Below are 15,517 nucleotides of genomic sequence, written 5' to 3'. Positions count from 1 at the left end.
AAACTTAGGTCTTATTTATTAAAAATTGTTTTGCTGTTAGAGAAATATTCATCATGTTGACTCTTTTAATTTGGAAATTCATTCAGACTCCAGTATTATTTCTACTATATTGTTATTTTCTGCATTTGAACAATATTTAATTAATTTAACTCACTCAATGCAGATATATATAGATATATTTGATAGAACATTTTAATAATATAATTTAGGTTAAAATATTCGGTGCTCTAAGATTTCATCCAAAATAATTTTTTGGCTGTTGGAACCAAGAGAAACTTTCAAAGCTGAGACTGTCTCTCTCTCACTTTATAAAGAAGGGCACACAGTATACCCTGAAGCTGTGATTGTCCCAAATGTTTGACAACCTAAGACTTGAAACTAACTTTAAAAACAAAATCAAAACCCTCTGGCTTCAGTCACATCTACACGGCTCCATTTGCACTAAGTGTAGGGACAACTCAGTTTGCTCTTCTCACCTTGCCAGCTTCAAAGCTCCAGGATCCTCTTTTGCTAGTTTAGGGACACATGGATTGCCTGCTGCCTTCTCCTTTTGCAGACAGAAAGCCAGCTCCTCATGTAACTGACCCAGGTTTCAGCTAGGGCAGAACTCCAGCGGGTTCTGTCTCTGTCCAGGACTAGTCCCTTCAGCCTGGTACACAACACCAGGACCTGTCCTGCTAATACCTCGCACCAAACAATTTTATTTTACTCAGTTTACTCTGCTAATATATCTGGTTGTCTCTTTTACCACATTAGAACTCATGACAGGTTTTAGATTAATCATACATACATAGAAAGGTATAAAATGTATGCATAGAAAGGTATAAATGTATAATCATACATACATACATAGAAAGGTATAAAACCTTCTTTCTTACTGTATATAATAATCTACAGCCAATCTGTTGTTTTCTTAAGTTGTTATTTTTTTTCATCTCCTTTAGTTTGGGATTCACTGTTACCCAAATGAATCCTTTTAAAAATGGACTTTGCTGAATGGTGTTTTGCTTCATCAACTAAAAAAAATACTTTGAAAGATGAGAAGATTCATTTACCCTATATATATCCTCTAATTGAACAACAAATTATTACTATTTTATAATCAGAAGTTTCAGGCGAAGTACGTACTGAATTCAGAAATGTGCTGAATTATGAGTATAATAACTAAGCCAGAGGTAAGAGTTTTATGTGCTGGTAAATATGGGCTTTATCCTTAAATATAAATGTCATGATGATTGATAAAACACAATGGATGGGCTAAAATTTGGCTTCCTTCTAGATATCTTTTCATTCCAAAAACAAATACTACAGCTAACCCTCATGACTAGATATTAGCAAATGGTTAACAATCATGGCCATAATTATCATTTGAACAAATTTTAGTAGATACCTTCTCAATAAATATTTTAGTAGTTACTGTCTTATGAGATAGTATATCTGAGCTTCCTGGGTGGAAATGACTTACTGGATAGTGAAACAGGAACTAAAGCTGTTTTTCATGTTAGATTTGAGGAATGTCATTCCATTCCATTAGTGTTTACAGAGAGCCTGTTTGTGGAGCCACCGCTGCACTAAGCTGCTGAGCATGTCACAGTACACATGCTTGGCCATGGGTCTGGGTGTGTTCTACCCCTTGCTCCACCCTTGCCCCATCTCAACATGCAGGACATAGAGTCTACCTTTCAGGTCTTCTGAGGTGGCAGAATGAGTCACCCCAAAGAAGTACAACCCTTTGGGACTTGCATAATAAAATCTACTAGAACAACACAGACCTGTGGGTCCCAAGAGCCAATTTTGTCTTCTTCTTGGTCTATATCATCTCAACAAAGAAGACTTGGAAATTTGCCAGGATGCCAGATCATGCAAATGTGTGAAAATACCACAAGCCACAGGCAAACTCCTGTCTAACCTTATCAACACCTGCATACCAGAGACTGACACCTATCCTCCAGAGTCCATACCAGAAAGACTCGGGTCACAGTAACTCATTTTCTAACCCTGTAGGCCTCATCAGTCATGATAATTAGTTTTACAGCTATTCAAACATTTGCTTCTAAGGGACTAGTCTTATTCAGGCTATTTTTCAAGTTGCATCTAAGTGTCCTGGCCATCTTCTCTGTCACCCAAGTCACAGGATGCAGTGCAGCCTACAAGCCCAATGAATGTAAGATGTTCCACAAGCCACTATGGTAACCACAGGCTCCTGCCCGCCATGCTCCCGGATGGTTGCAGCCTCCATTGTATGGAGCAGCAGCAAGGCAAGGAGCAGTTAGGCCATGCCGTGCTTCTGCCTCAGGGTCAGAAACAGGACGAGGGAGCTATCTTTCATTTCCCCACCTGAATTTTTCAAATTCCTACATTTTAGATAGTATGTATTTGCTTTGTTAACCTGTACTATTGATGACAAGGCAAAAATAGGTCAAATTTAGGAAATTTTTTTCATATCTGAAGTGTCCATCTTACTAGTACATACGATTTAGGACCAAGTGCCACCTTTTGTCTAATTTTGCATATTTCCTAAACGTTTTCAGCGTGGAGAACAGATCTGGTATGATATTCAGACACATTATTGACCATATACAGCATGGCTGATTAAGGCTTTATAAGGAATAAGAACCTGGCTTCCTGTTGAAGAAACCCTATAGCTTCCCACTTTGAAAATGACAGTACTTTTCAAAGATCTCAAACTATCCATGATGTGATCAAAAACTCACAAAATTTTTAAGACAACATTAATTATCATTAATTTAAAAGTAATCTATGCTTTCAATTAACAGCTGCTTTATAAGGAGAAACTTATGTCATAAAAGAAAAGAATGAGACAATGGCAGACAGAACCAGGGATGAGATATGAGAAGGCAAACTTTAATTCTTAAAATTTTTACATTTTGTTTTTCAACTGGTGCTACTGAAAAAAATATTGGAATTAACTATAGCTATGTAAGTGGCTATTTTTAATTTTTGAAAAATTGGACATCAATATTTTTTAAACCCATGCAGGTACACATATGCAAAGATAATATACAGCTTCCTGAAATTGAAAAGCAAACAAATTACAGCTTGCCTGTTTAGTACACAGACAATTCATAATAAGAGGCCTTTAAGAATTAGTCTTTAAAGTTCTTATATTACAAAATAAGAGTCAATTTTCAAAAGTTTAAGGTGCACAGCACTTTCAAAATCACAGCTATTTCCCTGAAGCTGTGGGTACCTGTATCTATCTCACACTAGGTGAATAAGTATCTGAGAGTTAATATTTAATTCCATTTCCACATTAAAGTTGACTTTAAAATTAGCACTAATCTTCTACTAATATCCGTTTACAAGAGTTGGATAAAAGATATTTTGTTAGAAATTAAAAAGCACTAAAATTATGTTGAAAATAAAGGAAGTATATACTTTCTGTCTCTACCTGATTTCTCATGGTAGAAATACTCGATAATATGCTCAAGTCTCTCTCTAGGTACTGTTAAAGAAAAGCAGCTTGGAATGCTAGATGTTTCATGAATTATAGCAGAGTTGCATATCTTCTAGATATAACTAGCATTAAATATCTAACACAACTTCTTTCACACGTCATGTTGTTTAATGAGGACAACACTTCTTTCCAAATCAACATGCTAGAAGTAAAAATTTTTTAAAAACCTAAGCAAACACAGCAAGATACCCACATAATTGGGACTCTCAGGATCCATTCTGCATGATTAAGCATTTTAAATCATATGTATTGCTCACTCAGATCTTTTTTTTTTTTTTAACTCACTTAGATCTTTTTGTGGAAATATCACATTAAACAGACTTGTTCATAAATCAAGCAACACATGTTGAAAACACTATTCACATATACAACCTCCAGGGTGTTTGATGTGTGCAACAATCAATATTTTTAAATTCTTACTCCATAATAAAGATCTTTGAGTCTCTCTTTTCTCTTTACAAGTATGAGTAACGGCTACGTGCACTTCAGTTAATCTGTGGAGAGAATTAGGACCAAATAAACCATGTGAAATCCATCAGTCCACCAACAAATACTTTCTGAGCACCTACTAAGAGCGTGGCTTCCGGACAGGTTTTTCCCTCACTGTGCTGAGTCACACTCTCAGGCCAACTGAGCTGGCAGCGCACTGAGGCCCTGATCCTCTCCTCCCATGGGTTCAAGCAGGGAGCCTGGGCCCTGGGCTGGAATTTGGCCCAAGCATGGTTCTTGCACCTGGCTTCTCCTCAGAGAACTTCCAAAGTCAGGGAAGCAAAAACTAAGCATTTAAAAAGTTAAATAAAGACTCATGGTAAAAACAACATCAGCAGACATGAATTTACATTCTGTCATGATTTAAGATATGTTTAATTATCAAATTAGTGATACAGAAAAAAATATTCTATAAGAAAAGAAAAAGGAAACTGTAGCCACACGGCTTTGGCTGATTTCCTGGGCTAAGTGAAAACAGCATAATCACTGAGCACAGAGAGGCCAGAGTGCTTTTGTGCTGGAAAATACAGGGCCCTCAGAGGCACGGGGACAGCCGGAATGTTCAGGCAGGCAGCAGGCACAGGGTCTGGACTGTGACTGTCACCTGTGGGAGTGGGCAGGGTGAAGCAAGGTGTGATTATGGGAAGGCTGAAGGCTCAACATGGGTGATAAAGTCCATTCACCATTTGCAGAGTCACCTATGTTCACTGGAATCTACTGTGTGCAATGCTTTTCTACATGTCAGGGATACCCGGTTTAAAACAGAACTGCCCCCCCACAAAAAAACCAGAACTGGAAACCCCTGGCCTCAAGGTATTCACATTTACCTGGGGAGATAAACAATAAGCAAGACAAATAAGTAAAATGTTAACTTACTGGAAGATAAATGCAGCAGAGACAAACAAAGCAAAAGAGAAGGCGAAGTCTGGGCAAGAATGAGGATTTGCTGTTTTACGCAAGGTGGTCAGGAGCTGGGCATGACAGCTCACACCTGTGATTCCAGCACTCTGGGGACCGAGGCAGGAGGATTGCAAGTTTGAGCACTCCCTGGGCAATTTCGTGACTTAATGGGACCCCATTTCAAATTTTTTTTTAATTAAAAAACAAAAAGAGAAGGAGGCAGCTAGGCGTGTAGCTCAGTGAGAGGCCCTGGGCTCAATTCCCAGTACTGAAAACAAACAAGACGATTGACAAATTCACTGATATTTGACATTTAATTGAAGAAGCTTTGAAAGTGGTGAGGAATTGACCATGCTGCTATCATGGAAAGCAACAGGCCACACAAAGGGTCTGGGTAGGCGTGAGCTAGGCACACTTAAAGTAGCAACACAAGCAACGTGGCTGGAGCACAGTGAGTGGTGTGGAGAGGAGAGGCCAGGAAAAGCCACGCAAGGCCACAGGATGAGGTGCTCTGAGCACTGTGAGGGTGTTATGTTTACTCTGCAAGGCTCAGGAAACTGGAGAGTTACGTGCAAGGCCAGCCCGCTACTCATTCTAGCCGGCGGGAAAGAGAGCCAGGTGTGGGGGTGCTAACTGCTGGTGATTAAATTTCAGCCAGATGAAAGCTGGGCTGCTGGCCACAGGGCTCGGGTCCTAGGGTGTGGGGAACCCCTCTGAAGATCATAACCAAAGGAGAGACCTGTGCTGAAAAGACCATTTTACAAAGATTAGATTGGTAGTAAATCATCAAAGGGGCTTATGCAATAGTTCAGGGCTGAGCTGAACTTCTTATTCTAAAAAAGCAAGAAGATACAGACGATGGAGAAATTTTAAAAGAAGAATAATGAGAACTTGAAGATTAATGCAAATATGGTATAAGGGAGAAAAACAAGTCAAAATGACTGATTTTTCAAATTCAGATGCTAAAGTGATGAAAATAATTTTAACAAAAAGTGAGATGAATATCTGGTTTGTTAATTTTTCCTTAAGTTGGGGGACATTTAGGAAGAAGAAAGCATAGAACTGAAAACTGTGCATTTTTTTCATTTTGTTGGGAATGATGCATTCTTCATGGGAATGCATGTGATCAACCAGAATACACTATTTTTAAATGGTTTCCCCAAACTTCTAAGGATTTATCTCAGAATTTATGGGAACGTGCTTATGTTGAGTTGAGGCACAACCCCCCCACCAGGGTTTCCATAAAAGCAGCTCTGCTTGGGTTTCTTCATACATTCAATTTCCCATTATGATTTCTATCGCCCTGAGAACCAATGACCAATGCTGCACCCAGATTACTATTCATATAGTGACAATGATGAAAGCTTATGTTTACCCAGGCATTGAAACAGACCCAGTGTCTCCCCTGTATGTAAGGAAAGACAGAGCTAGAACAAGATCACCTTGCATTGAGCTCAGACCATGGAGCAGACAGATCTGAAGAGAAATCAAATAGATGTTTCCAAATGCATACTTGTCTCATGGGACAAACAAACTAAACTTACACTAAATATTTAAAACATAGGCTTGTACAGTCCAGCACATTTGGCACTCTAAATCAAATCAAATCAAATCAAATCAAATCAAATCAAATGCCTGTGAAACTAAACATATTTGGTTCCCCAAAATTGTGTGCTCTTAGTTCTGAGTCTATTTCAACTTGAGACTTCAGAAAACATCTAATACAGTTAAGTGTCCCACAAAAGACTAAGAGCTAGGTCTGAAATGCTCATCCAGTTCCCTGGTCTGAGAGTTTAGGAGTTGAACATTCACCAGCAGAGGGCATTCAAATGCCTGCCTGGATCTCATTCTAATCCTTGTCTCCTGGCTTTGCCTCTCAGGGTTGTGGTCATTCTTGTGGCCTTTCAAAGGTCAGAGATGACCCGATTCTAAGAAAAATGCCATGATTACATGTAAAATAATTGGATAGTATGTGTCTTGTGAATTTAAGATAACTATTGCAAAACCTGCCTTCACATTGAGAATATAATTCCTTGCAATTTACTCTTGCCTTGCAGCCTTATTTTTAACATTTAAACTATGAATGCCTCTCTCACACATACACACAACATTAATCTCTTTCCTATAAAAGGAAATAGTGCACAAATTGTGCACATGTGTTGCATTGAATACCTGCACAATGTTAGAATTTTTCAGTAGTCTCTAAAGGGCCAAGCTTCTGAACTGCAATTAATAAAGTACATGGCATATATCCTGAATTAGAATTATTTCATATGTAGGGAAATTTAACCCATTCTCATCTGAATAAGAGAGTGGCTAACTTCTGCTTCACTTTGTGCTCCTTCAGGCTAATATTTATGTTCTCCTAAGTACAGCAACCACGAGGAGGGAAGGTGTGCTCACCAAATGTAGGCACAGTGGTAGGCACTTGAGTCTCTTAATAATTCTGCAAGTTTGTGACTATAATACTAGTTGAATAGATTAAAACAACAAAAGTTAAGAATGTGGAAAGTAATACAGCCAATGTAGCATAATTACTAAATGATCAAAACAGGATGGAAACCCACACCTCTCTAACTCAAAAAACCTCGCTCTTTTCACTTCCATAGGCTGCTCTTGGGACCAGGAGAGATGGGAGGCAAATGACCCTGTGGTCCCTCACTCTGCAGGAGACTGTGTGGACTCCACAAAAATCAACCAGTCCTCTCTAACTGAGCATATTTTTGATACAGAAATTATGAGTAATAAGCATAAGTTCATAAAAATGATTATAAGTGATACATGCACTGCAGCAGCTTAGAAGAAGTGAACAGATTGAGAAGCACCTGCTAGATTAGCATCCACACAGCCTGCTCAGATGCTCGCAATGGGTCCGACTTTACCTCTCCCGGCAGCCTCAGCAACTTTTCTGGTCTTCCCCTCTTTCTTACAGTCCTTCTAATGAAAACATTAGAAAAACAGGCTCCTGCTGAGTCCACGTGTGTAATACTCTAATCCCAAACCCTCCCCAGCCCTCCTGCTCCTAGAGGAGTAGACACATGTTGACCTCACCTGAAGCCAGAGCAACAGGATGCGTGACTGTTCCAACTCTCCGCTTCCCTGCACGCTTCCTGGACAAAATGTCCGAAGACCTCCTTGGCGGATGCTGCTCCAAGAACTTTGTCTTTGGTATTTCTATGTCCACTAACTAATGAGAAAGGGTAGCTGAGACCACACCCAAAGGCTTCTGGCAGGAAGCACAATGCAACCTTCACAAGAAGCAGCCTTTGAGCCAAGGAGGCAGGATTCTGACAGTAAGAGACGTGTATATGAACTACAAAAGCAATGTGAGAAGAGGAAATGGAAAAATAATCTGTAGTGATAAAGTAGGAAGCAGATAACATCATTTGCCTTAAAAGTCCAGGCCCTACAGAGACAGAAGATGAGGAAGAATTGTTTCATTGAGAGATTCCATAATTTTATATTTTGAAAATCCATTTGTACACACACACACACACACACCCTAGGCATTCCAGACGTACATAGGCAAAAGGCTCAAAGCTATTATACCAAGATGTCATGTATATGCATAACAACACCATACAGCAAAGTATGATATGTTCCATAAAAGCAAAACAATATGCTGAAAGGGAGAGAATAACACTCCCCTAGACATGCTTTACCACAATACAGTGGTGACTACCACTTGAAATGATATATGATGAGTGCTTCACATAGACCAGAGTACTTTGAAAACTCAAAGAAAGGCAAGATATTTTCTGACTGAACTGATAAACAAAATCTTTGTAGAAAAAACAGTTCTGGAACTGGGCCTTAAAAACTGAATATAATTTCCACATGTACAGAGTAAGAAAGACTCTGTTAGGCAAAGGAAATGATATAAACCAAGTCACAGAAGAGAGAAAGTACAAAGTATATTTGAGAAAGATCAAATAGTTTGGCTGGAACATAGGGCCCATGAAGAGCATTGAGGACAGAAGATGACAAAACTATAAAAATCAAAGCCAACCACCTACCTAATGTTTGAATTTCATGTCTTTTACAATGCATTCCATTTCTGAACAGCTGTGAAGATTAGAAATATTATGGTGTTTACAGTCTACTGGAGAAGACAGACATTTAGTGGGCCCTGACAATAAATTGTGATAAGTACAATCCTAATGGAAATGAAAGATGATTTGCACCCCAGAACAGGGCTAGGAAGAGGTCCCTGGAGAACAAGATTCCAAATTAGATCTGAAGGATGAGTAAGAGCCAGAAAAAGGAAGTAGAGTTTGTTCAGACCAAGAGACAAGCATGTGCAAAGACTCGAAGCCAGAGGACAAAATTCGCTGAGTTGAGCTGAGGTGGAGTTTAGAGCAAAAGGAAAGTACCACAGGAATAAAGGGGAAAGGTGGGAGCAGCCTTGAAATGGATCATACACCAAGTTAAAGAATTTGTAATTTTTCGGGGCATGGTGGCAATACCCATAATCCTAGCACTTGGGAGACTGAGGCAGAAGGATCACTGTGAGGTCCAGGCCAGCCCAGGCTATATGGTGAGTTCAAGGCCAGGCCAACCTGAACTACGCAGAGAGACCCTGACTCCCAAATCAAAAACAAAAAAATGTGTATTTTGAAGGAATTATTCTCCACGTATCTCTAGCAAGCTACTGAGGAATTTAAAGTAGAGCAGTGATCTCATCATGTTCCTCTTTGAAAGAACCATCTGGCCACACTAGAAGTCTGGGAGTGGGACAAGACCTGAGAGAGGAAGAACCTTGTGCAGCAATCCAGCTACAGGACCGAGTTCTGGTCCCCACCAGGAGCACCTAGGAAGGAGGGAGGTAGAAGGACTCTAGGGAGAGATGGGAAGAGCTGGGCTGGACTGGCTCCCACCTGGGCTTCACACATAGACACAACATAGGTGAAGCCATGTGGGGAGATGAAGCAAGCCAAGGAATATGTAGAGCCATTTAACAGAAATTAAGCTCTGTGTTTAGAACACTGAGGAAATTCAACATTTGATCAGAGGACAGAAGAGTGTGTTTTTTAAAAAACCAACTAGTAGCCAGGTATGGTGGTCCATGCCTGTAATCCCAGCACTCAGGAGGCTGAGGCAGAAGGATCACCATGAGCTCCAGGCAAGCCTGGGTTACACAGCGAGACCCTATCTCAAAAAAAGAAAAAAAAATAGTTAAAAGACAAGTAGGGTGAAAATCCTAGGTGTGAGTAGACTCAGAAATCAAGGGAAGAGAGTATGCTGTAGGAAATGGTCAGTATTATGAAGTGCTACTCAGAGCACAAAGCTACCAGCTAAAATTAACAGCAAGCTGGTCCTCAGGACCTTAGTGAGAACAGTTGTCAGGATAGTGGAGACTAAAGCAGACTGCAGCTGATAAAAGATGTACAGACCGTATTTTTCCAAGGAATGTGATGATGAAGGAAGGAGAGAAAAGGACCTGTACTTATGCAGGAGGAAGTAGGATCCGAGGAATGTGGATGTCTGCTTGGTTGGTTATTTGTTTCTAAGGTTAGGGGAGACGTGAGCATATTTAAATACAAATCAGAAAAAAAGCAGTAACAAGGTAAAAATTGAAAATTAAGTAACAAGTGAGGTATTCAAATATAACATGGCTCTCGGTCTTCAATCGGAAAAAGGCAATGTTTTATTGTAACTTCACAGAGAGATAAAAGGTGGGTGTAAGTACAAGTAAATTTCTAGGTTCAGTAGCAGGATAATTAATGAGAGCGCTCCACAATTCTGTTTTCCATAGAATTCAATAAATGGAGAAAGAAAATCATTTTGACAATGGCCAAAGATTTTAGAAAAATAAAGAAGGAGAGAGCTACCTGTAGCAATGTAGTAGGACTTGGGTACGTGTTGAGGGCTCAGCTGAGGGTAGAAACCATGACCTTAATTATGGCTTGATCTGTACAGTCATAATTTCCCCAAATATCCCTAGCAGCTTCTATTTAGACACAGGAAGGCAGAGTCGTTAACAGAGTGCTGTAGAAGTAACATAAAAGTGAAAAAGTAGCAAAGTGGTACTAAACATAAATTATTTTAATGTAGTATCCTAAAGGTATATGAAGTATAAAGAAAAGCCATATTATTAGGGTAAATGAAGATACTTGCCAGTAAGAAATAACTCAACAGCAAATCATGGTGTCTTAATCTAACAGGTTATTTTTTCACTCACATAAAGTTCAAGACAAGCAGAGAATCATCTTCTATGTGGTGATTCAGAGCTCATGTTCTTTCTATCTAGTGGCTTTGTTCTGCCATGGGACTTTGAAGTCCTATATTGGATCTTTTGAACCCAATGGCAAGATAAGGTAAGGGAGAAAATTGGGTGGAGGATTGCAGGAACAAACATGGAAGATTGTGGGAGAAAACATGGAGGATTGTGGGAAGAAACATGGAGGATGATGGGAGTTCAATGAACCAGACCTGGAAGAAAAACACCACTTCCAATGGTATTCTATTGGCTTGTCATGTGGACATATCAAAAGAATTTTGAGGGTCAGGGATTTAGCTCAGTGGCACCACACCTGCCTTGCATGTGCAAGGTCCTGAGTTTGATCCCTGGTACCAAAAAAAAAAAAAAAGAGTTTTGATAAGTATACATTTATCTGACTGCCAAAGAATATAGAGTCAAGTTGGGAGGCTTTGCAAAAACCTAAACATGAAGAAGGCTAAATAAGATAAACAGAAATAGAAATGATATGAAAAGCACATTGGGAGAAAACCATTTGGTAATGACTTATATCATGGCTGATAAACTTCTATCTGAAGTACAACATTAGAAAAGAATGATGAGGTCAAAATCTAAGGTGCGAGTCCTACTCTAACTCACCTATTTAAAGTTGAGGCCCATTTTCCCAGCATGTTCCATTTGCCTTCATATGGCTTAATTCTTTAGGAGAAAAAGTAGTAACTCTTAGGGTGGTAAGATGGAAAATTACTCAAGATGCAATGAAATGTCAAGTAACCAAGTTAAATGCTCTAAGCCTGGGATGGATATTCAAGACTAAATAATCTAGTAGACCCCTATTGTGCAGAGTAACAATATCATAACTCAATTCTACCAAAAAAAGTTCTCACAAGATTATAGGAATGTTTCCTACCTCATTGATCAATATCAATGTATATGTAAGTGTAGGACACAGTAGGAGTCCAAAATTCATTTTCTCCTAGTTCTCCTGTTGGAAACCACTCAGCCTCTGCGCCCTCTCGCGGTGCTTCTGTGTAACAACAGCCCTACTTGAGAGTCCGGACTTGAACTGTTCTGCATCTGTGTCCTTGAAGAACAGAGCAAAGAGAAAGAAACAAGAAAAAAACACTTTTCTTACCTTGCAATCTGTCTTATCTCCAAAGCAATAGATAAAACACATAGATAATAGTAAGCTGACAAAAATCAGAGCCAACTAATACCTAAAGTATTTTATAGTTCCAATTGTCAGTAACCATACAAATGATGTTAATTGCTATGCCAAATATTTGCCTTTTAAAATTTCTTCTAAGTTAATTATTAAATGTAATAGGAAATAAGTGGAAAGGCTTTGATACTATATCTGAAGTAATTAGAAATATTGAACATAATGTCCGAGCTCCACACAAGTTACCAATTAGATTGTTTTAATAAAGCAACTGTTAGTGGTTCAGTTATGGCCTCAACTAGTGGAACAGTTGGCTTCGTATTGTCTGGGGAGCTGAAAGGTTCATTCGGCCCACAACCCCACCATCATCTTGTTCAAACAGATTTCCCAATCCTGTGCACATCCCACAAAACAGCACATTCTTGTATTGTTGGTGTCACATTTTTTCAAAATTTTTCTTCATAAGATATTGACTGAAATTATAATAAAGGACCACAGAGAGCCCCATATTTTTCTAATTCCATTAAAATAATAGGAGGCATGTTATGTACTATATAATATGGAACAAGTAAAATTAATTTCTGAGTAGCTTGGGGAGCTAATGTTATACAAGACTTAAATATTCACAGACTCTAGAACTAATAAGAATGTGAATTAAGTACATACTCAAACCTTCCAGAGAGAATTTTAGAAAATTCCAAATATGTTATAGATAAAAAATACCAAACTATTTCTCTGTATGCAGCCAAATATAAATAATGGTTTCTCTTAACTACTTTTTAGAGTGTCCTATAATAAAATAAGCACAAATAATTTAGTCAGGTACAGTGTTTATTCAGAACCTAAAATAGAAAATAAAATTAAATAAAAGCAGTCCCCAATTTATAAAACATTCATTTGCAGAAGTTCATTTACAAGGCATTTATTTTAGACACATTCCACACTATCTCATGAGAGAAGAAAAGGCACACAAAATGGTTGCTTCTTAGTTGACACTCAAAAAAATCTTATTTAACTGTGAAATTGTTGAAATACTTTTTTTTTAATTTCCAAAAGTAGTATTTTTGACATTAAATATATTTATGTACAAACAAGGAGAAAACATAACATGAGAGAAAGTAGATTTTGAAATATAGAATACTAGTATTCTGAGGAAATAGATTTAGAGTCATCATCAAGAACATAGAGTCCAAAGATCAGGGTTCAAGTGTACTATTTGTCTGCTGTGTCACCCCAGGCAAGTTACTGAACGTCTCCGTGTTCAGTTTTCCTCATCTATAAATGAAAACAGTCACAGAACATTCCTGATAGTATTTTTCAAAGTATTTAATGTCATAATAGATGCAAAGCTCTTGACGGTTTCCTGTTCAGAGTAGGCTCAAAATAGTGTACTAATGATACTCCTGTTTAATATAATGCAAGAATTAATAAAGGTTAGATGCCACAAGAGTGCAAAATACAGTAAAAGCTAACCTCTTTTCTTTCAGGAAGGTTCTAAAGTCTTTCCTGAGAGAGGAACAAATGAGAGTGTATGCATTGCACATCCTGCTACTTAGCAAATGCGTAGCACCATGTAAAACTACAGTGTAAAGTAGAAAGAAAACTAAGGCATTGGACTTTAGGAACTTAAATTTCATTCCAAAGAAATATAAATTGTATCCCACATTGTATTTGAGCTTTAAAGTAGGCACCTTACCTGCAGGATCAAAATTGCCCTTCTGATTTTGCGCTGAACGTGTTTTATGTGAATTATCTCTGCTTCAAGAATGCACAAAAGTTTCAGCAACCAAAGATGAGCCAAAACACCAAGGAGGGAAGTCTGTTTATAGCAGCTCTAACAAACCAACACTAAAATTACAGGCTTACAGAGACTTTAAGTTTAAAAAAAAAAAAAAAAAAAGACTGTTAACCTTAAAGAGATTTTTATTTTTGAAAGTTTTATTTGCTTAAAAAGTACGAATTTTTAAAAGTAAAACTGAAACAGAAAAAGACAGATGCAGTTCCTGGCAAATGGGCATTTAATGTTAGCTAAAGTCGTGGCAAATACAGAGCCTTGTAGAAGAATTCCTTCTTTTCTCCAGAGAAAACGTGGCCTTGTCCTCTATTTTGTAATTCCCTGCTGTCTGTTGAAAAGCCAGATGGTGGCGCTGTGGGACCACTTGTGATTTTTAACTTCGGTTTTCCGTAAGAAACAGAATTTTGTCAAAGGATTCAATCTCTGTCTTGAAAAATAAATTTTAAGCATATTTTCTCCTTATGATAGAGAGGCCCTCCATTTAGGGCCTTCAGGCTGTATCAATGTTTATTTCTTTACAAGAAAGTGTATAAGATTTGTAAATATAAGTGATTTATGGTATACTTTCTAATGGATTGGTAGATGGTGGCATTGTTGCTTTCTTAGTTGATGAAAATAAAAATTGTAATAGACACATTTTGTCCATAGTATTTTCATGTAACAGTAATTTCTAAAAAGAAAATAAAAGCCTTACAGTTCCTCCAAACCCACCCCACTGGCTGAATCTCCAGGAAAAAATAAAAGACTTGTCAGTGAAGTAGCTCAGTTTTAATCCTGCTTCTTTCTCTAACCCCACACTGCTTCCAATGGCACTGATGGTTCCTCCTGAAAACTATGTTGAAGGGTTTGTTTGGTAACAAATCTTGCCACTAGTTTCCTGTTGTATATTCTGTTGATCTAATTAATGCACTTTCTTCTTAAAAGTCTGAATTTAATCCGGACTTCAGATCCCATAAACAGTGCTGTTTCTCCTAGGTAAATCATGAAGCAATGCACATGCAACACAGCCCTACTTTTTAAACCTATTTTTTTCCAGTAGAAACTAGGTTTCTTTCTAAACAAAGCCTTATCCTGATTCTCCCTGTGCTAAAAAAAAAAAAAAAAAAAGAATAGGTATTTTAATCATATATTTATTTCACAACTTAAATTTTATGAAATTTACTTATTAAAAAGCAACAAATGAGGAAAATGAAAATATTTTAGATCAAAGCCTGTGTATCCGAGCTGTTTTGATGGGCCTCCATATAAAAGCTCTACGTGTCCACCACAGACTTTGAGGGAAGCCATGCTAACCTCCTCTGACGGTTCCCTACTTCCCAACAGGACCGCAAACACACTTGGAGTACCCAGAGCCTAACAGTGAGCACAGACTGATGGATGGCACCCTAAAACGATTGTTTCAGAACAGTGCCCTGACTTTGTTTGCTTAATTCCATTTTGTGAGGCAACTTCCAATTCCTCAAATGTATGGATTTGCTCTTAAATCAACAGTAA

The 15,517-nt window shown here is 38.2% G+C and overlaps 1 protein-coding gene across 2 annotated transcripts in view; it reads left to right on the top strand.

The window, feature by feature from the left end:
* The window catches only part of Grid2 (glutamate ionotropic receptor delta type subunit 2), a 1,480,136-nt gene that overhangs the window by 1,448,536 nt on the left and 16,083 nt on the right, over window positions 1-15,517 (top strand). The gene's annotated exons all lie outside the window — the stretch shown is intronic.

Source organism: Heterocephalus glaber, unplaced genomic scaffold, assembly GCF_053883595.1.
Source record: "Heterocephalus glaber isolate CG9 unplaced genomic scaffold, H.glaber_assembly_v1.0 deba00001454, whole genome shotgun sequence".
Taxonomy (NCBI): Eukaryota; Metazoa; Chordata; class Mammalia; order Rodentia; family Bathyergidae; genus Heterocephalus; species Heterocephalus glaber.
Note: the sequence above shows the minus strand (reverse complement) of the source record. Positions and strands in the feature narration are given on the sequence as shown.